We start from the raw sequence: 21,256 nt of genomic DNA, 5'->3' as shown, positions 1-21,256 counted from the left end.
CCCTGGTTGCTGTGGGAGGTGCAACCGCCCAAGCCAGGAGGTAGCACCGCCTGGGCTAAGTCTCCCAAGGAGACTGGGCGGTGCAACCGCCCCAACCAGGAGGTGCAACCACCTGGGCTCAGTCTCCGAGCGAGACTGGGCGGTGCAACCTCTCTTGACAAGAGGTGGCACCGCCTGAGCTCAAGTTTCGAGCTCTGCCAAGCGATGCAACCGCCCCAGTCAGGAGGTGCAACCGCCTGAGCTCGGTCTTCGAGCTCTAGCAGAGAGGTGCAACCGCCCCTGACAGAGGTGGCACCGCCCAGAGGCTCAGTCTTCGAGCTCTGCCAAGCGGTGCAACCGCCCTAGTCAGGAGGTGCAACTGCCTGATCCCGGAATTCTGGGAATAGACAGTTTTGAGCTCCAAATTTGAACTGGGTTGGGGCCTATAAATACCCCACCCATTCAGCATAGATAGCATATAGACATACACCGAAATCTTGATCTTTTTCTGTGATTCTTAGAGCTCAAAATTGTTGTAAAGGCCAAAAGTTCTTCTCCCTCTTTTCTTCCAAGTTCTGAGTTGTAAAGAGACGAGAGAAAATTTCTGTAAGGGTTGTCTCCTAAGCCCGTCAAAAGGAGTGAAACTGTAAAAGGGTGGTTGGCCTTCGTCTATTGAAGGAAGGCCTCTAGTTGACGTCGGTGACCTCGTCGGTGGAGGAAGCCAAAAGTGAAGTAGGTCAAGATTGACCGAACCACACTAAATCTCGGTTTGCATTTACTTTGAGCATATTATCTTTACTGCAAACCTCCTCTGAAGTTTACTGCCTTCTGCGCTTTTACGATCGGGTTTTTAGCCTTTTACTTTTCGAATCAGCGTTTAGACGTAAATCTACTTTTTCATACGATCATCATATTGCAGATTGCGTTTACGTTTTGAGCTTTACCATAACTACAAACTGCCTTTATACTCTTGCTTAAACTGCGTCTTGCCTAATCAAGTGATTTACGAATCAGCATTTAGATGTAAATCAGTTTCTTCGTACGAACGTCGGATTTCAGTTTGCGCCTATATTCTAGTTTTCATCATAGCTGCAAACTGCCTGCATAGATTGACTTTAATCGTGCTTAGAATCGACTTTCACACAGAAATTGTTTTTATCGTTCGAACGCAGCTTTCGGTTTTAATCGCAGAAAGTTTTCCGCTGCACTAATTCACCCCCCCCCCCTCTTAGTGCTCTCAATCCTAACAATTGGTATCAGAGCCCGGTATTTCTCATTTTGGATTTACACCCAAGAGAAATGGCTCTTCAAGAGGGCTTATCAGTTGTTCGTCCACCGTTGTTTAACGGATTGGACTACACTTATTGGAAAACTCGAATGAGAGTTTTCTTGATTTCTATGAATCTGGATTTATGGAATATCATTGAAAACGGTTTTCAACTTCCCTCTAAACCGATGAACAAATGGTCGGATTTGGAGAAGAAGTATTTTTCTGTAAATGCAAAGGCTATGAATGCCTTATTTTGTGCTTTGGACAAAAATGAGTTCAATCAGATTTCTACATGCGAAACAGCTTTTGACATTTGGCGAACACTTGAAATCACGTACGAAGGAACTAGTAGAGTCAAAGACTCGAAAGTTAACTTTTTATTGCATGATTTTGAGCATTTTCGAATACAACCAAGCGAGACTATAGGCGACATGTACACCCATTTCACGGATGTCATCAATAGTTTAAGAGCTCTTGGAAAATGTTTTTCGGATTTTGAACTCGTAAACAAGATTTTGCATTCTCTTTCTAAGAAGTGGGATTCAAAAGTAACGGCTTTACAAGAAACAAAAGATTTAAATATTTTTCCACTTGAAGAACTAATTGGTTCATTGATCACATATGAAATGACATGCAATGCACGTGAAGAACTTGAGAATCACCTTCCAAAGAACAGGAAGGATTTGGGACATAGAACATTTGAAGTGATAGTGAACTTAAACTACAAATGAAACAAAAATTAAAAAGTAAAAAGAATGGAACTACTTGCTTTGAACGCAAGAAGAAGAACAAAAATTGGGATGAATCGAGCTCCTCCGAAGGCGAGGAGAAAATCAACAAAGGCGAGATGGCAAACTATGCCTTTACGCCTTTCGACGCTGAGGTAATCAAAATGCCTTTAATTTACTTTGAAATTACATGATGCTTTTCATAAAGCATTTTTCTTTTTTTTAATTTTCTTAAAAATTGCATGTTTAATAATTTTATAATGAAAATACAAACAATTAGGAATCATGCTTATCATTTTAGTAATTTTGAAAATAATCATGAAAATTGCATGTTTATGATAAACAAAATGATTTTGAATAAAAATACCTTATGAAATCATGCTATATGTGTTGAATCTCGGATTTTGATGATGAAGTCAATTGTCATTTGTTGTCTAATCTATGTGTTGAGATAAGTGTGCAGGATTAACTACGATGAAAGATAGACAAGCAGCAGGAGTTGCGCCGGAGTCAAGTTCATGATCACGTTGGGAGTTCGAGAGTTCGACGGAAGTTCGAACGGTCGTCGGAGGTTCTGCGAGAACAGATCCGAGAAGTCCAGAAGCTTGCCAAGCGAAGCTCGTCGGAACTTGCCAAGTGGATCGTCGCAAAGTCCAGGAGTTTGCCGGAAGTCCGCAGGAGCATCACCGAGGGTTCATCGGATGATCGACGGAAGTTCGCCGGAAACTCGCCGGAAGGAGCGATTGACGCACCGAAGCAAAGCTGCAGAAATTGTCTTAGATTTAATCATAATTAGCACGTTGATTAAGTTGGAAAATGGGAGGTGATCCCATTGGCTTAATCTTGGGGCAATTGGGCCCCTGAAAGACTGAAATTGGGCCGAATGGAATGAACCATTCGGACCCTGATTGCACAAGGAGGTGCAACCGCCCAGGCCAGGAGGTGGCACCGCCTGGGCAAGGCCTTCCAGCGAGACTGGCCGGTGCAACCTCCCCAGCCGGGAGGTGGCACCGCCTGAGCTCAGTCTTCGAGCTAGAATGGGCGGTGCAACCTCCCTGACAGAGAGGTGGCACCGCCTGAGCTCAGTCTTCGAGCAAGACTGGGCGGTGCAACCTCCCTGGCAGAGAGGTGGCAACGCCTGAGCTCGATCTTCGAGCTCTGCCAGGCGGTGCAACCTCTCCAGTCAAGAGGTGCAACCGCCTGATCCCAGAATTCCGGGATTTGATTGTTTAGAGCTCCAAATTTGAATTGGGTTGGGGCCTATAAATTTCCCACCCATTCAGCACTGAAAAGATACAGACCTACACCGAAATCTTGATCTTTTCTGTGATTCTAAGAGCTCAAAAGTGTTGTAAAGCCTTTAAGTCTCTTCCTTCTGTTCTTCAAGTTTTCAGTTGTAAAGTGAGGAGAGAAAGGTCTGTAAAGGTTGTCTCCTGAGCCTGTCAAAAGGAGAGAAACTGTAAAAGGGCAGTTTGGCCTTCGCCTTTTGAAGGAAGGCCCCTAGTTGACGTCGGTGACCTCGTCGGTGGAGGAAGCCAAAAGTGGAGTAGGTCAAGACTGACCGAACCACTCTAAATCTCTGGTTTGCGTTTATTTTTGAGCACTTTATCCTTATTGCAAACCTCCTTCATTACTACTGCTCTCTGCGCTTTTACGAACAAGTTCTAAGTGCTGTTCTTTCCGAATCTGCATTCAGACGTAAATCGGTGTTTTCGTACATTACAATTTACGCTTACGTTTTAATTCTGCAAAACTGTCTTCTACGCCTTCACGAACAAGTCTTTAAGTGCTTATCTGTCCGAATCTGTTTTCAGACGTAAACCAGTGTTTTTCGTACGATATTTACATTGCAGTTTACGTTTACGCCTTGATTCTGCAAAACTGTCTTCTGCGCTCTTACGAACCATTTTCTAAAGTTCAGCTCCCTTTGAAACTGCATCTAGACGTAAAATTGCATTTAGACGTAAAACTGCTCAAACTGTGTTTAGACGTTTTAGACGTAAACTGAGTTTGGACGTAAATCTGCGTTTAGACGTAAAACTGCGTTTAGACGTAAATCTGCGTTTAGACGTAAAATTGCGTTTAGACGTAAAACTGTCCAAACTGTGTTTAGACATTTTAGACGTAAACTGAGTTTAGACGTAAAACTGCGTTTAGACGTAAAACTGCGTTTAGACGTAAATCTGCGTTTAGACGTAAAACTGCGTTTAGACGTCAATCTGCGTGTAGACGCAAACTGCGCTTAGACGCAAACTGCGCTTAGACGCAAACTGTGTTTAGACGCAAACTGCGCTTAGACGCAATCTGCGTTTAGACGCAAACTGCACTTAGATACAAACTGAGAATTAGTTTTTGCATCATAATAGTTTTTATTGAACGAACACAGCTTTTGGTTTTAAATCGCTGTCAGATTTCCGCTGCACTAATTCACCCCCCCCCTCTTAGTGCTCTCGATCCTAACAATTGGTATCAGAGCCCGGTTCACTCTCAAAAGGATTAAAACCCAAGAGAGATGGCTTACGCCGGAAACCAAGAGGGCCATTCCATTACACGTCCACCCATGTTTAATGGGACGGACTACACCTATTGGAAGACCCGAAGGAGAATCTTTCTTATTTCTATGGACATTGATCTTTGGAATCTTGTCGAGAATGGTTTTTCAAAGTCTTCTCTTCCAATGATCGATTGGAATGATTTGGAGAAGAAGGCTTTCGCTCTTAATGCAAAGGATATGAATGCCTTATTTTGTGCACTTGATAAAAACGAGTTTAACCGTGTTTCAACTTGTGAAACTGCGTTTGATATTTGGCACACGCTCGAAGTGACCCATGAGGGCACAAGTAGAGTAAAAGAGTCAAAAATCAATTTGCTGTTACATTCTTTCGAACTTTTTCGGATGAAACAGAGTGAAACCATTGGCGACATGTTTACCCGTTTCACGGATGTCGTCAACGGTCTAAAAGGACTCGGAAAGAGCTTTTCAGATTTTGAGCTTGTTAATAAGATACTAAGATCCCTTCCTAAGAGTTGGGATCCTAAAGTCACCGCTATTCAAGAGGCAAAAGATCTGCGAAATTTCCCTCTTGAAGAACTAATCGGGTTATTAATGACCTACGAAATGACTTGTAAAGCTCATGAAGAGCAAGAAGACATCCTTCCAAAGAACAGGAAGGATATAGCACTCAAAACTTCAGAATGCCACTTGAGAGAAAACTCAAGTGATGAGGACTGTGATGATGACTTGGCACTTCTAACAAGAAAGTTTAAAAAGTTCTTTAAAAGAAACAAGTTTAAGAATGATGCAAAAAATAAACTTGAACCCAAAAAGGACAAAGTAATCTGCTATGAATGCAAAAAGCCGGGACACTACAAGAGTGATTGTCCCCAAGTCAAGAAAAGAACAACAAAGAAGAAGGCGCTCCAAGCAACATGGGATGATTCGAGCGCATCTGAGGAAGAGGAGTCCAACACCGAGCAAGTTGCTCATTGCGCCTTAATGGCCATCGAAGAGGAGGTAACAAATTCAATAGATGCAGATTTATCCTTCGATGAATTATTAAATGCTTTCCATGAACTGTTTGATGAGTGTAAGACTATTAGTAGTAAATACAAATTGCTAAAAAAGGAGCATGATAGTCTTATTTGTAATTTCGATAAGTTAAATGCTGAACATCATGATAAGTTAAGCCCATGCATAAAATGCCATGATCTAGAAACTCTCCAAAAAGAAAACTTGCTACTTAAGGACACCTTGAAGAAATTCGAGGTTGGTAGCAAGTCATTGAACATGATCCTTACAAACAAGGGTCACGTTCCAAAAAGGAGTGGAATTGGATTTGTGAGAAGTCCTCACCAAAATCCAACCACCTTCATAAAAGGCCCCATCTTGCATGTTCAACACCAAACCAAGTGCAACTTTTGTTGCAAATATGGACACAAGACACATTTTTGTCCATTCAAGAAAATAAGTCCAAACAAATTGATCTGGGTTCCTAAAGGAACCATGAAAAATTCTATGCAACATGATAGAAAATATAGATCTATTTATGAGGCACCCAAAAGCAAATGGGTACCTAAACATCATCCTTTCTTGTAGAAAACTAAACCATCGCAAGCTAGGAGCAAGAGATGGTACCTTGATAGTGGATGCTCAAGGCATATGACCGGAGATCCATCTCAATTCTCTAAGCTTACTAGCATAGACGAAGGCTATGTCACCTTCGGAGACAACAACAAGGGTAAAATCATTAGCAAAGGAACCATAGGTAACAAATCCAACCTCTTTATTGAAGATGTTCTGTTAGTTGATGGTTTAAAACATAACCTCTTGAGTATTAGTCAATTATGTGATAAAGGATATACTGTCAAATTCGAATCTAATGCTTGCATCATTGAAAAACCACATAAAAATATATCTATGATTGCATTGAAACAAAATAACGTATACACTATTGACATCAATGACTTATGTGATGAAATGTGTTTTGTCGTTATGAATGAGGATGCTTGGCTATGGCATATAAGATTAGGTCATGCTAGCATGAAACTAATCACTCAAGTATCATCTAGAGAACTTGTAAGAGGAATTCCTCATATCAAGTTTATCAAAGATAATGTATGTGATGCTTGCCAATTAGGTAAACAAATTAAGGGTAGCTTCAAAGCTAAGAATCAAATAAGCACCTCTAGGCCCTTACAATTGATCCATATGGACTTGTTCGGACCAATCTCTACATCGAGTCTAGGAGGTAGCAAATACGCCTTTGTCATTGTTGATGACTATAGCAGATATACATGGACCTACTTCTTAAAACAGAAAAATGAATGCTTTAGATACTTTACCAAGTTTTGTAAACTTGTTCAAAATGAGAAGGGATCTATGATTTCGTCAATTAGAAGTGATCATGGTGGAGAATTTCAAAACCATGATTTCCAAGAATTCTGTGAACTCAATGGAACCAACCATAATTTCTCTACTCCAAGAAATCCTCAACAAAATGGGGTAGTAGAAAGAAAAAAATCAAAATTTGCAAGAAATGGCAAGAACCATGTTGAATGAACATAGCCTACCCAAATATTTTTGGGCCGAAGCTGTAAACACTACATGCTATATTTTGAATAGAGTTCTAGTAAGACCCTTACTCACCAAAACTCCTTATGAGTTATGGAATAACAAAAAACCCAATGTCTCATATTTTAAAGTCTTTGGTTGTAAGTGTTTTATCTTGAATGAAAAGGATAACTTAGGAAAATTCGATGCTAAATCTGATGAAGGAATCTTTCTTGGTTATTCTTCGGTTTCTAAAGCTTTTCGTATTTTCAATAAAAGAACCTTAATTATTGAAGAATCCATCCATGTTGTTTTCAATGAGATTTCAGAAATTAAGAAAAATGATCTTGATGATGATGTTAATTTTGATTCCTTGAATTTAAACGAAACCCCGTCTCCAACTAGCAACTTAGATGCATCCACTTCCCAGATTTCCTTACCCAAGGATTGGAAGTATGTAGATGCTCATCCTAAGGAGCTAATCCTAGGAGACACATCAAAGGGGGTTCAAACACGATCTTCTTTTAAAAATTTTTGTGCCAACGCCGCCTTTCTCTCGCAAATTGAACCCAAATGTGTTGATGAAGCCATGAAAGATGATTCATGGATTATCGCAATGCAAGATGAATTGAATCAATTTGAGAGAAATGAGGTGTGGACGCTTGTTCCTAGGCCAAATGACCATTTAGTTATTGGTACTAAATGGGTCTTTAGAAACAAGCAAGATGAAAATGGTATCGTGGTTAGAAACAAGGCTAGATTAGTGGCCAAAGGTTTCAACCAAGAAGAAGGTATCGATTACGAAGAAACCTTCGCACCTGTGGCTCGATTGGAAGCCATAAGGATGCTCCTTGCCTACGCTAGTTGTAATAATTTTAAGTTATTTCAAATGGATGTTAAAAGCGCTTTTCTAAATGGTTTTATCTCCGAAGAAGTTTATGTTGAACAACCTCCTGGATTTGAGGATAATAGCCTCCCTAATCATGTGTTTAGATTAACTAAAGCTCTCTATGGTTTAAAACAAGCCCCAAGGGCTTGGTATGAGAGACTTAGTTCTTTTCTCATTGAAAATAATTTCGTAAAAGGCAAGGTTGATACTACATTGTTTATCAAGAATTTTGAAAATAATTTTCTCATTGTTCAGATTTATGTTGATGATATCATCTTTGGCTCTACAAATGAATCTCTTTGTGAATCTTTTGCTAAAACTATGAGTCTTGAATTCGAAATGAGCTTAATGGGAGAATTAACATTCTTCTTAGGTTTACAAATCAAACAACTAAGCAATGGCATCTTTATTAGTCAAACCAAATATGCCATGAATTTATTAAAAAGGTTTAATATGAACAACTCAAAGGCTAGTAACACTCCTATGAGCACCTCCACTAAGTTAGAAATTGATGAAAGTGGAGAAAGCTTTGATCAAAAAACTTATAGGGGTATGATAGGAAGTATACTTTACCTCACTGCCACTAGACCAGACATCATGTTCAGTGTAGGACTTTGTGCTAGATTTCAATCAAACCCTAAGATATCTCATCTCAAAGCAGTTAAAAAAATACTTAGATATCTTAATGGAACCACAAATCTAGGATTATGGTACCCAAAATCAGAAAATTTTGAGTTAACAGCTTATGCTGATGCGGACTTCGCTGGCTGTAGACTAGATAGAAAAAGCACATCAGGATCATGTCAATTTTTAGGACATGCCCTTGTTTCCTGGTCATCTAAGAAACAAAACTTGGTTGCACTATCAACAACCGAAGCTGAATATATTGCAGCAAGTGCATGCTGTGCACAAGTTGTATGGATGAAAAATACCTTAGAAGATTATAAAGTTCATCTCAAAAATATTCCAATTAAATGTGATAACACAAGTGCAATATGCTTAACAAAGAATCCTATACAACACTCAAGAACAAAACATATTGATATCAGACATCACTTTATACGAGATCATGTTGCGAATCATCATATAATCATAGAGTTCATTGATACGAAACATCAACTAGCTGATATTTTTACAAAACCTCTAAGTGAAGAACAATTTGATTTTATAAGAAGAGAACTAGGAATGTTGATGTGTCCGAACAGATAAATTTGTTAAAATCATTTTTTTTCGGACTATATTGTATGATCAAATCACTTGATTTCCATGATTATATGTGAAAATCTGCAACAAAATCTTGTCCGAATGCATCTTATTTATGAAACAGATTTTCTCGTACACTTTCATAAAAAATGAGTTTCTGAAATAGATTTGATGAAGTGATTCATGTGTATGTATTCCATCCTGCAAAATCTTTACATAGATAATGGATTATAACACAAAGGGGAAGAAGTATTTAAAGCAATCTATGTAAAATTCCTCTATAAGCTTGCTATTATTATTTTCTGGTATCATGATTACTATGCTTTTTGTTGATGACAAAGGGGGAGATATATATGAATTGATAAACACTGCCATGATTAGAAATACCATGAATGATGCTATAAACACTGCTATGATTATGCCATCCTTGCATCACCAAGAGATATATGAACATGCGCTAAAGTTTGCATTATGCCCTGAGTTGATATCTTATCATGTGAAGAAAATGTAAAACTTGCTAGAATATTTCAAATGTGTGCATCATGTAATAGTGTTTCACAGCTTTATATGATAATGTTCAAACTACATGATGAATAGTTACAAACACAATCATACAAACTTGATGATGTATGTCAAGCCCTGACATCATCTTTGAAGAGATATATCATGATGAGTTTCATGATGGGAGTATTGATAAGTTTAACTAATCTAACTTATCAATACGTCACTTGAATTCTTAAGTCTTGAATTCAAGGTTGACTTATCTCAACGATGGCATATAGACAGGGGGAGTTAAGGATAACTCTATTATCAATTGATTGTCATCATCAAAAAGGGGGAGATTGTTGAATCTCGGATTTTGATAATGAAGTCAATTGTCATTTGTTGTCTAATCTATGTGTTGAGATAAGTGTGCAGGATTAACTACGATGAAAGATAGACAAGCAGCAGGAGTTGCACCGGAGTCAAGTTCATGATCACGTTGGGAGTTCGAGAGTTCGACGGAATTTCGGACGGTCGTCGGAGGTTCTGCGAGAACAGATCCGAGAAGTCCAGAAGCTTGCCAAGCGAAGCTCGTCGGAACTTGCCAAGTGGATCGTCGCAAAGTCCAGGAGTTTGCCGGAAGTCCGTAGGAGCATCACCGAGGGTTCATCGGATGATCGATGGAAGTTCGCCGGAAACTCGCCGGAAGGAGCGATTGACGCACCGAAGCAAAGTTGCAGAAATTGTCTTAGATTTAATCGTAGTTAGCACGTTGATTAAGTTGGAAAATGGGAGGTGATCCCATTGGCTTAATCTTGGGGCAATTGGGCCCTTGAAAGACTGAAATTGGGCCGAATGGAATGAACCATTCGGACCCTGATTGCACCAGGAGGTGCAACCGCCCAGGCCAGGAGGTGGCACCGCCTGGGCTAGGCCTTCCAGCGAGACTGGGCAGTGCAACCTCCCCAGCCGGGAGGTGGCACCGCCTGAGCTCAGTCTTCGAGCTAGACTGGGCGGTGCAACCTCCCTAACAGAGAGGTGGCACCGCCTGAGCTCAGTCTTCGAGCAAGACTGGGCGGTGCAACCTCCCTGGCAGAGAGGTGGCACCGCCTGAGCTCGGTCTTCGAGCTCTGCCAGGCGGTGCAACCTCTCCAGTCAAGAGGTGCAACCGCCTGATCCCAGAATTCCGGGATTTGATTGTTTTGAGCTCCAAATTTGAATTGGGTTGGGGCCTATAAATTCCCCACCCATTCAGCACTGAAAAGATACAGACCTACACCGAAATCTTGATCTTTTCTGTGATTCTAAGAGCTCAAAAGTGTTGTAAAGCCTTTAAGTCTCCTCCTTCTGTTCTTCAAGTTTTCAGTTGTAAAGTGAGGAGAGAAAGGTCTGTAAAGGTTGTCTCCTGAGCCTGTCAAAAGGAGAGAAACTGTAAAAGGGCAGTTTGGCCTTCGCCTATTGAAGGAAGGCCCCTAGTTGACGTCGGTGACCTCGTCGGTGGAGGAAGCCAAAAGTGGAGTAGGTCAAGACTGACCGAACCACTCTAAATCTCTGGTTTGCGTTTATTTTTTAGCACTTTATCCTTACTGCAAACCTCCTTCATTACTACTGCTCTCTGCGCTTTTACGAACAAGTTCTAAGTGTTGTTCTTTCTGAATCTGCATTCAGACGTAAATCGGTGTTTTCGTACATTACAGTTTACGCTTACGTTTTAATTCTGCAAAACTGTCTTCTACGCCTTCACGAACAAGTCTTTAAGTGCTGATCTGTCCGAATCTGTTTTCAGACGTAAACCAGTGTTTTTCGTACGATATTTACATTGCAATTTACGTTTACGCCTTGATTCTGCAAAACCGTCTTCTGCGCTCTTACGAATCAGTTTCTAAAGTTCAGCTCCCTTTGAAACTGCATCTAGACGTAAAATTGCAGTTAGACGTAAAACTGCTCAAACTGTGTTTAGACGTTTTAGACGTAAAATGAGTTTGGACGTAAATCTGCGTTTGGACGTAAAACTGCGTTTAGACGTAAATCTGCGTTTAGACGTAAAATTGCGTTTAGACGTAAAACTGTCCAAACTGTGTTTAGACGTTTTAGACGTAAACTGAGTTTAGACGTAAAATTGCGTTTAGACGTAAAACTGTGTTTAGACATAAATCTGAGTTTAGACGTAAAACTGCGTTTAGACGTCAATCTGCGTTTAGACGCAAACTGCGCTTAGACGCAAACTGCGCTTATACGCAAATTGTGTTTAGACGCAAACTGCGCTTAGACGCAATCTGCGCTTAGACGCAAACTGCACTTAGATACAAACTGAGAATTAGTTTTTGCATCATAATAGTTTTTATTGAACGAACGCAGCTTTTGGTTTTAAATCGCTGTCAGATTTCCGCTGCACTAATTCACCCCCCCCCCTCTTAGTGCTCTCGATCCTAACAATATGTGGTTGAGAAGTAATAATGTGTATCATGTTGATTTCCATTGTTATTTCTCGATTTTGAGTATATGAAATCATGTTTAATTTGAAGTTATGATTAATGAGTATATATTTTTGAAATTATGTTTGATGATTCTTGATATTTATGGATCATCGATTTTCATGATAATAACAGTGGCTTTAAAAAAAATTGATGCATGTTTTCATAAATGAAAAGGCATGCTAACATGAAATCGACCACTTAAAATGAAACACTTAAAAAGGGGGAAAATATATTATCAATGAAATCATGAATCTATTTATGTTATAAATTTTGTGAGCCATAAAAATGATTTTGATGATTTAAATTTGAAATGAGTTTTATCAAAATCATGATCTTGATTTATCAAATTGAATGAATTGAAAATGAATGATGATTTTTCTCTTGAATGATTGTGACTTGTATTCCTTGTATTCATGATATGATTTTTATGCAATTCTTTGTATTCATGAAATATTTATCTCATCATCCAATTATTTCTTTTCAATAATCCTCAAGTGATGATATGAATGCATGAGATATTCATGAATTTATTTTGATGTATGCAAATGAGAAGTTTCGATTATGCATGGTAGGATGCAATGTGACAAATTAATACCATGATGATTTGAAATATTTATGATTTGGAATGATGCATATGCTTTTTATTATGATAATGTATGATGTGTATCATGAATTCTTAAAAAAAAATTAAATAAATAAATGTTTATATCATGTTAGATGGTTTTACATATTATGCATGATAAGCTATAGTGATGAGTGAAACAATGATTGAAATAATATGAATGATGATTTGGAATCATGCATATAATAATGAGTTTATATGTTTTGAAAATGTGCATGTTTTAATTTGAAAATATAATGATGCACAAATGAGATTGATACTAACTTTTGTCATGATTTAAAAATTGATGTAAAGGGTTTTTCCCTTCTTTTTGACAATGACAAAAGGGGAGATAGCTAGCTTGCACAATTCAAGAAGAAAGCAAAAATTGCACTTCTCAAAAGAGAAGAAATTGCTATCTTGAACATCACCAAGAAGTGCTATCTTGCAAATCTCAAGACACACAAATGCAATCATGCAAAATTTGTAATTTTGCACATCATTAAAATTTATGATGCTTTGGTGATTATGCATGTTCTAAAATGTTATAAAATTCACTAGCTTGCATGATGTAGAACTTAGCTATATTGAACATCACCAAGGAATGCTATCTTGCCTATCTCAAGAAGCAAAAAGTTAACTTGCACATCTAGCAAAGCTTATATTTCAAGAAGCAAGAGTTGCTTTCTTGAACATCTCAAAATTGCTAGCTTGCGGGCCTTAAAATGTAGAAATTTTTTGCTAGCTTGTATATGGTAAACTTGCTATCATACTACCATGATGATGAGCATGCCTTATCTTCATGATTATATTTGAAAAACTATGGCAAAAATATGTCCGAATGATTAAACGTGTTAAAATTATTTTTCGGACTTTTTTGATTGAATGATCAAATCACTTGATTGCCATAATGATTTTACACAATTACTTGCCATGATTACATGTTGGAAATTATGTGCTTGAATACAAAAATTTCCATGATAATAAGCATGTTTTACCTTCATGATTGTAATTGAATATCTCTAGTAAAACCCTGTCCGAATGTATGAAAGTGTCAAATTTCATTTTCGGATTTTCTTGATCCTAACAATTGGATTTTCTTGATACATTATCCTCTTCTGAACTTAACAAGCATATGTCATATCAAGTTTAATTCATATCATTGATTTTTGACATATGGAATCATCTAGCAAATGCACTTATCATGTGAAAAATATTTTTCGAGAAACATATTTGATGATTCCCTCTTATAAAACGAAGATATTTTTACATACAAGGATTTGACTCACTTACATATCTTAATCCTTGCAAAAATGAAGTGTGCTTTAATATCTTATCGATTTGAACTTCACATATGGCTTTCCTCCTTCATGTAAAAAGATAACAAATAAAAAGGAAGAAGCAATAAAAGCTATCTCCATGTCATGTTTTCCTCGAGATGTTTGCATAATTGGTATCCTATCACTCACTGTTGGAAAATGACATGAACCAACTTATGGCATCGCACTTATATTTAAAATTTGCTTATATCGTTCTCCTTGTTGTTGATGACAAAGGGGGAGAAATATATAAATTGATACTATGAGTGCCATATTTAAAGAATATGAATAGATGTTATGAATGCCATATTATGATGAGATATCAAAAGCAGCATTCATATGAATAGGTGCTATGAATGTCATATCATGTTAAGATATTAAGAACTTGAATCGCAATTTTGCATGTGGATATCTTACCATTTGATGATAGCAAACTTGCATGATGATAACAATAGATATTATGTTTTTCTTGCAATGAGTTAAACTTATATCACAAACACTTGATTGTGGTACTTCTCCTTTTTGTTGATGACAAAGGGGGAGAAGAATGTTGATGACATGACATGTTATGCATAAGTTTATGATCACATGTTGCTTGGATTTTTGAATCCAAGAGTTTCTATCAATATGACATATTGATAGGGGGAGTTTGTTTAAACTCTGGGAGTTAAGGTTAACTCCGATTATGATGACATGTTGCTTAGATTTTTGAATCTAAGAGTTTCTATCAATATGGCATATTGATAGGGGGAGTTTGTTTAAACTTCGGGAGTTAAGGTTAACTCTGTCATCAGGTGGTTGTCATCATAAAAAAGGGGGAGATTGTTGAATCTCGTATTTTGATGATGAAACCACTTGATGTATGTTTGTGATTTAATCTGTGTTTTAAGTGGCACAGGATACTTCGATCAGGATGAGACAATTAAAGCAGGAAAATCATGTTGTGCTGGAGGAACATGTTAGAAGATTGGATGTCGGTCCGGTGGATCGGTCGACGTATCGACAGAAGGCTTCGGGCCGTGGACTCGGGCATCGTACCAAGAAGAGCGGGTATTGTGCCAAAGATATCGGAGTTGCGGAGTCAACTAGCCGATTGGGCAATAGGCTGCAGGAGAGGATGATGCGCCGAAGAATCGGACGAAGCGTCGAGGGACCAATGACATGCTGGACAACTTGGTTAATTTCTTAGGATTAATTGTCTCGATCGAAGTGTTTGTTTTTAGTGTGCAGGATTAACTACGATGGAAGAAAGACATGCAGCAGGAGTTGCGCCAGAGTCAAGACTATGATCACGTTGGGAGTTCGAGAGTTTGACGTAAGTTCGGACGATCGTCGGAGGTTTTGCGGGAACAAATCAGAGAAGTCCAGAAGCTTGCCAAAGAAGCTAGTCGGAACTCGCCAAGTGGATCGTCGCAAGTCTAGGAGTTTGCCGGAAGTCCGCAGGAGCATCACCGAGGGTTCATCGGATGATCGACGGAAGTTCGTCAGAAACTCGTCGGAAGAAGCGATTGACGCACCGGAGCAAGCTGTAGAAATTGTCTTAGGATTTATCGTAGTTAGTACTAATGATTAAGTTGAAAATGGGAGGTGATCCCATTAGCTTAATCTTGGGGCAATTGGGCCCCTAAAAAACCCAAATTGGGCCGAATGGATCAACCCATTCGGACCCTGGTTGCTGTGGGAGGTGCAACCGCCCAAGCCAAGAGGTAGCACCGCCTGGGCTAAGTCTCCCAGGGAGACTGGGCGGTACAACCGCCCCAGCCAGGAGGTGCAACCGCCTGGGCTCAGTCTCCGAGCGAGACTGGGTGGTGCAACCTCTCCTAACAAGAGGTGGCACCGCCTGAGCTCAAGTTTCGAGCTCTGCCAGGCAGTGCAACCGCCCCAGTCAGGAGGTGCAACTGCCTAAACTCGGTCTTCGAGCTCTAGCAGAGAGGTGCAACCGCCCCTGACAGAGGTGGCACCGCCCAGAGGCTCAGTCTTCGAGCTCTGCCAGGCGATGCAACCGCCCTAGTCAGGAGGTGCAACCGCCTGATCCCGGAATTTCGGGAATTGACTGTTTTGAGCTCCAAATTTGAACTGGGTTGGGGCCTATAAATACCCCACCCATTCAGCACAGATAGCATACAGACATACACCGAAATCTTGATCTTTTTCTGTTATTCTTAGAGCTCAAAATTGTTGTAAAGGCCAAAAGTTCTTCTCCCTCTTTTCTTCCAAGTTCCGAGTTGTAAATAGAGGAGAGAAAATTTCTGTAAGGGTTGTCTCCTAAGCCCGTCAAAAGGAGTGAAACTATAAAAGGGTGGTTGGCCTTCGCCTATTGAAGGAAGGCCTCTAGTTGACGTCGGTGACCTCGTCGGTGGAGGAAGCCAAAAGTGGAGTAGGTCAAGATTGACCGAACCACTCTAAATCTCGGTTTGCATTTACTTTGAGCATATTATCTTTACTGCAAACCTCCTCTGAAGCTTACTGCCTTCTGCGCTTTTACGATCGGGTTTCAAACCTTTTACTTTCTGAATCAGCGTTTAGACGTAAATCTGCTTTTTCGTACGATCATCATATTGCAGATTGCGTTTACGTTTTGAGCTTTACCATAACTGCAAACTGCCTTTATACTCTTGCTTAAACTGCGTCTTGCCTAATCAAGTGATTTACGAATCAGCATTTAGACGTAAATCAGTTTCTTTGTTCGAACGTCGGATTTCAGTTTGCACCTATATTCTGGTTTTCATCATAGCTGCAAACTGCCTGCATAGATTGACTTTAATCTTGCTTAGAATCAACTTTCACACAGAAATTGTTTTTATCGTTCGAACGCAGCTTTCGGTTTTAATCGTAGAAAGTTTTCCGCTGCACTAATTCACCCCCCCTTCTTAGTGCTCTCGATCCTAACAGCAACTTGGGTGTAACTTGGCAAAGTACCCAAGCCGCATGAAGGGAGCCAGCATAGAAGTTGGAACATGGAGCGGAGGCACAGTGCTTTCCTTAGATAGAGGTCGAGGACATGAACTCTTGCAGAGGCAAGAGTAGAATCATGTTGTTCCATGGGTCCTTCATTCTGACGGAGTGGACTCATCTTGTATGGTGCTAAAGATGAAAGGAGCTTCTGGGCACATGCATCTTATCTCAGAGAAGCATTTGATGGAGGAACTAAGGCAACTCAATTTGCGGAGACGAAATTGGATTCAAAAGGCCTTAGCACGGGGCAAGAGGACTCAGAGGTGGGTACTCTTGAAGAATATGCCATAGTGTTGCCATTCAAGTTGCCATGAAGGAAGCGGTGTGCAGCGGAGATTGTGCTGGTAGGGGCAGAGGCCTAGGATCCAGACAATGGTGCACAAATTATAGTTAAGTCGATGGACTTCGGGAGCTACTGGGCGACGGACTATCCTAGAGCGGTGCTTCATCTAGATGTGACCCAAGATTGGGTGGATGAAGGTCGATTGCCAAAGGAGCAAACAAAATCGAAGGTGGAAGAGACCCTGCGATGTATTGGCAGAGGCCACACATGGAGGGTTCACAATTCGAGTTCATCCCACAAGGATCAGAATGCAATAGAGATGTCACCAGGAGGCGACATGGTGCAGCGGATCATGGTGGAACAGTTCGTGCCAAATGTGATACACATGATCTAGTCCCGTGAGGGACTAGATCATATGGAGGTATGATCGGGAGCTATTGGAAGCTCCACTTCGGTGAACAACACGACGGCAAGAAGGGCTATGGATTCAAGGAGTGAAGGCCATGGTACCGCAGAGGCGGGTTTTCCGTGCGTGCATCGAATTTTGCATCGGATGAAAACCTTGGTCATCAGCATATGGGGGCTGGGTTCCACTAAGAGAAAAGTTCGAATGCAAGTACCAGTGAGTCCCATGGGAGGGACTTGATCATACAGAGGTATGATCAAAGCAGTTGGAGAGTTGGACTACTCCAGAGCTCATATTCGCTTAAGGGAGCCCGGCAAGTCAGAGGACAAGGTCGAGTAAGCGAACGTTGCTACCAAGGAAGCTAAGGAGAACAGAATTGGTGCAAACCCTACAACGTGATGGCAGAGGCCATGCATGGGAGTTGCAGTCTGTCTTTCCATCAACTAGAGGGAGTTGCTTGGAGAACACAGAGGTGTTGAAGCAAGGGGTCGAAAGGGGCGAGGAAGTGACGACGAGTCCAAAGGGACTTAGCTACCCAAAATCAAGCATCAATTAGAATGGAGGTGGACTCAGAGGAGTGCCACAGAGACATATCTACTGATCGTGAAGAAAAGGGATGCATATGCGAGGCAACGGATAGTAGGGCCATGGGCATGGTACCGCCATGGTACCACAGAGGCGGGACTTCCGTGAAAGTCAATGATCCCTTGCTCTCATGGAGGGAGAGCGCTTGGTCGTGAAAGGGGCCGAGGAGGTGGAACATGCAGAGGCAATCTCCAAGTACCATGACAAGGCTGAAGGGCAGAGGCCAAGAAACTTCGTAAGACCGGTGTCAACAAGTTTCTCATCAAGATAGCCGAAAATGAAGGACTTCGAGTCATGCAAGAGTGCACGACCAAGGAACGAAGCAAGCAGTATGTGGTACTATACCTTCGCTACTCAGGGGAGTAGGCGGCAAGGTTGATGGAGAAGACGGTACAATCCCAGAGGCGACCTCATCTATTAGAGAATTACTCCAAGTTGGGGTGAAACAGCGGCAAAAATGGGTAACAAAACTTCTTGGATTTGATTATGAAATAACTTACAAAAAGGGGAAAGAGAATGTTCTTGCAGATGCGCTTTCGCAGCTATCCGAGCAAGTTGAAGTTTCGGCCGTTTCACTTCCGACCAGCGACTTCCTTGAGGATATTAAGATGGAATGGCAGGAAGATTCAGAGACCAGTAAGATTATAAAAAAATTGGAGGAAGCACCAAGCCCCATGGCTCATTACAATTGGGACTCAAAAGAATTACACTATAAGGGATGCATTGTGCTTATGATAAATTCTACTTACATCTTCACGAGCAGATTTTGGACAAAGTTATTCCATATGCAGGGTACTAAATTGAAAAGGAGTATGGCATATCACCCACAAACCGACGGCAGACGAAAGTTGTAAATAGGTGCCTGGAGACAGCCCAAAGCCACCCACCAAATATGACTACCCAAGGAGAACTTCCGACTCAGCCAAGTGCCATTATTGAACGACAGATCGTGACTCGACGACGACGATCCACTACTGAATTGCTAATACAGTAGGCAAACCTACTAACAGAAGATGCCACTTGGGAGAACTATGATGACTTCAAGATCAAATTCCTAAAATTCATGAATCGTCAGTCTCGAGGACAAGGCTGCTTTGAAGAGGGCGAGTTCGTTAGTACTCTAGCTAGGAGAGTCCTAATTAAGAGGGACATTCATGTAAAACCTACCTAAGCCGACCCCTATTAAAGAGGTAAAGTGGCCGGCTAGGGTTAGGAGGTTATTTCTTAGAGAAGAATAAGGAGTTGTAAAGGAATAGCAGTCTTGAGTAGGAGTCCTATTTGGAGTTGGTTAGAAGTAGGAGTCTTGAGTAGGAGTCCTATTAGGAGTTGGTTAGAAGTAGGAGTCTTAAGTAAGAGTCCTATTAGGAGTTAGGGTTTAGAAGCCCTATAAATAGTAATGTATTCCACCTCTTTTCATAAGCAATAGATGAATCTTTTCTGCAGCCTTTGAGCAGCAACTTAGAGGGAGGAACCCCTATAGAGTTCCAAGGAGGCCGATCCCCTAAAGAGATCAACCCAAAGTTTAGAATCTGGAAGGGTTCTAACATATCAACCGAGTCCCTGCACCGAAAAGGTTAACAACAGAAGAACTTCGGGAGTGATCTGCGAAGGGGTTATGTTGGCATTGCGACGAGCCGTGGAGCCGCGAGCATCGCTATAAAGAAGGTAGACTTCTTATGATTGAACTAGTAGAAGAAGAGGTCATTGAACATCTAAAAGAGAGCCTTGAATATGAAGAAGAAGATATGGAAGAAAAGCCACAGCCGACCGACATTACGGTACACGCACTAGCCGGCTACTCAAATCCGCAAACGATGAAAGTTGGAGGCCTTCTCAAACAACAGCCGATCACTGTTCTCATCGACACGGGTAGCACTAATAACTTCCTGAATAGTAAGGTTGCTGCTTGGATGACACTGCATATTGAAGGTTGCAGCAAGTTCGATGTAAAGGTTGCCGACGGCAGAATCCTAAAGTGCGAGCAAAGATGCCCGCAGGTGAAACTATTACTGCAAGACCAAGAAATTATCACCGATTTCTTCCTCCTACCAATCGATGACTATGAGGCAGTGCTTGGTATAGAATGACTGACTACACTAGGTGATGTCTCTTGGAACTTTTCTAAATTAATTATGAAATTCTACTGTAAGGGCAAAAAGATCATCCTATGCGGGAAGCGCCGAAGCAACGTTACCACTGTTTCGACCCAACGAATGGAGAAAGTTTTGCACAAGGTAAATGGTGGCTTGTTGATGAATCTCCAACCACAACTAGAAGGGAAGAAAATAGAAATTGAAGATCAAAATTTTGCCAAATTGCTTACTGAATTTGCCGACATATTTGCTGAACCGCGTGGTCTTCCTCCTTCTCGGCAACATGACCATCGAATTCCAATCCTTCCGGGCAAGCCACCAATGAACACTCGACCGTACCGATATCCTCACCTCCAGAAAGATGAAATTGAAAAGATCGTAAAGGAGATGCTTGAAACAGGGGTGATTCGGCCAAGTTGCAGCCCCAATTCCTCACCGGTGCTACTTGTACGCAAGAAGGACAGAACTTGGCGGATGTGCATCGACTACCGAGCTTTAAATGGCATCACCGTCAAGGACAAATACCCAATACCAGTGGTGGATGAACTTCTTGATGAATTGAAAGGAGCTCGAGTCTTCACGAAGTTGGACCTCCAATCCGGTTACCACCAAATTCGGGTATGTGACGATGACATTCCAAAAACTACATTTCGCACACATGATGGCCATTATGAATTCTTGGTAATGCCTTTTGGACTCACTAATGCTCCTTCAACCTTTCAAAGTCTCATGAATGATATATTTCGGAGATTTCTTCGTAAATTTCTGCGGGTATTTTTCGATGATATTCTCGTTTACAGCCCTTCTCTTGAAACTCACTTTTGGCATTTACGGATTGTTTTGACGATACTTCGGGGGAATACTCTTTTTGTTAAGCAACCAAAGTGCAGCTTTCTCCAGCAAAAAGTAGAGTACCTTGGGCATATAATATCAGA

This window comes from Musa acuminata, chromosome BXJ1-4, assembly GCF_036884655.1.
Source record: "Musa acuminata AAA Group cultivar baxijiao chromosome BXJ1-4, Cavendish_Baxijiao_AAA, whole genome shotgun sequence".
Taxonomy (NCBI): Eukaryota; Viridiplantae; Streptophyta; class Magnoliopsida; order Zingiberales; family Musaceae; genus Musa; species Musa acuminata.
The sequence above is the reverse complement of the archived record's forward strand: the minus strand, read 5'-3'. Positions refer to the sequence as shown.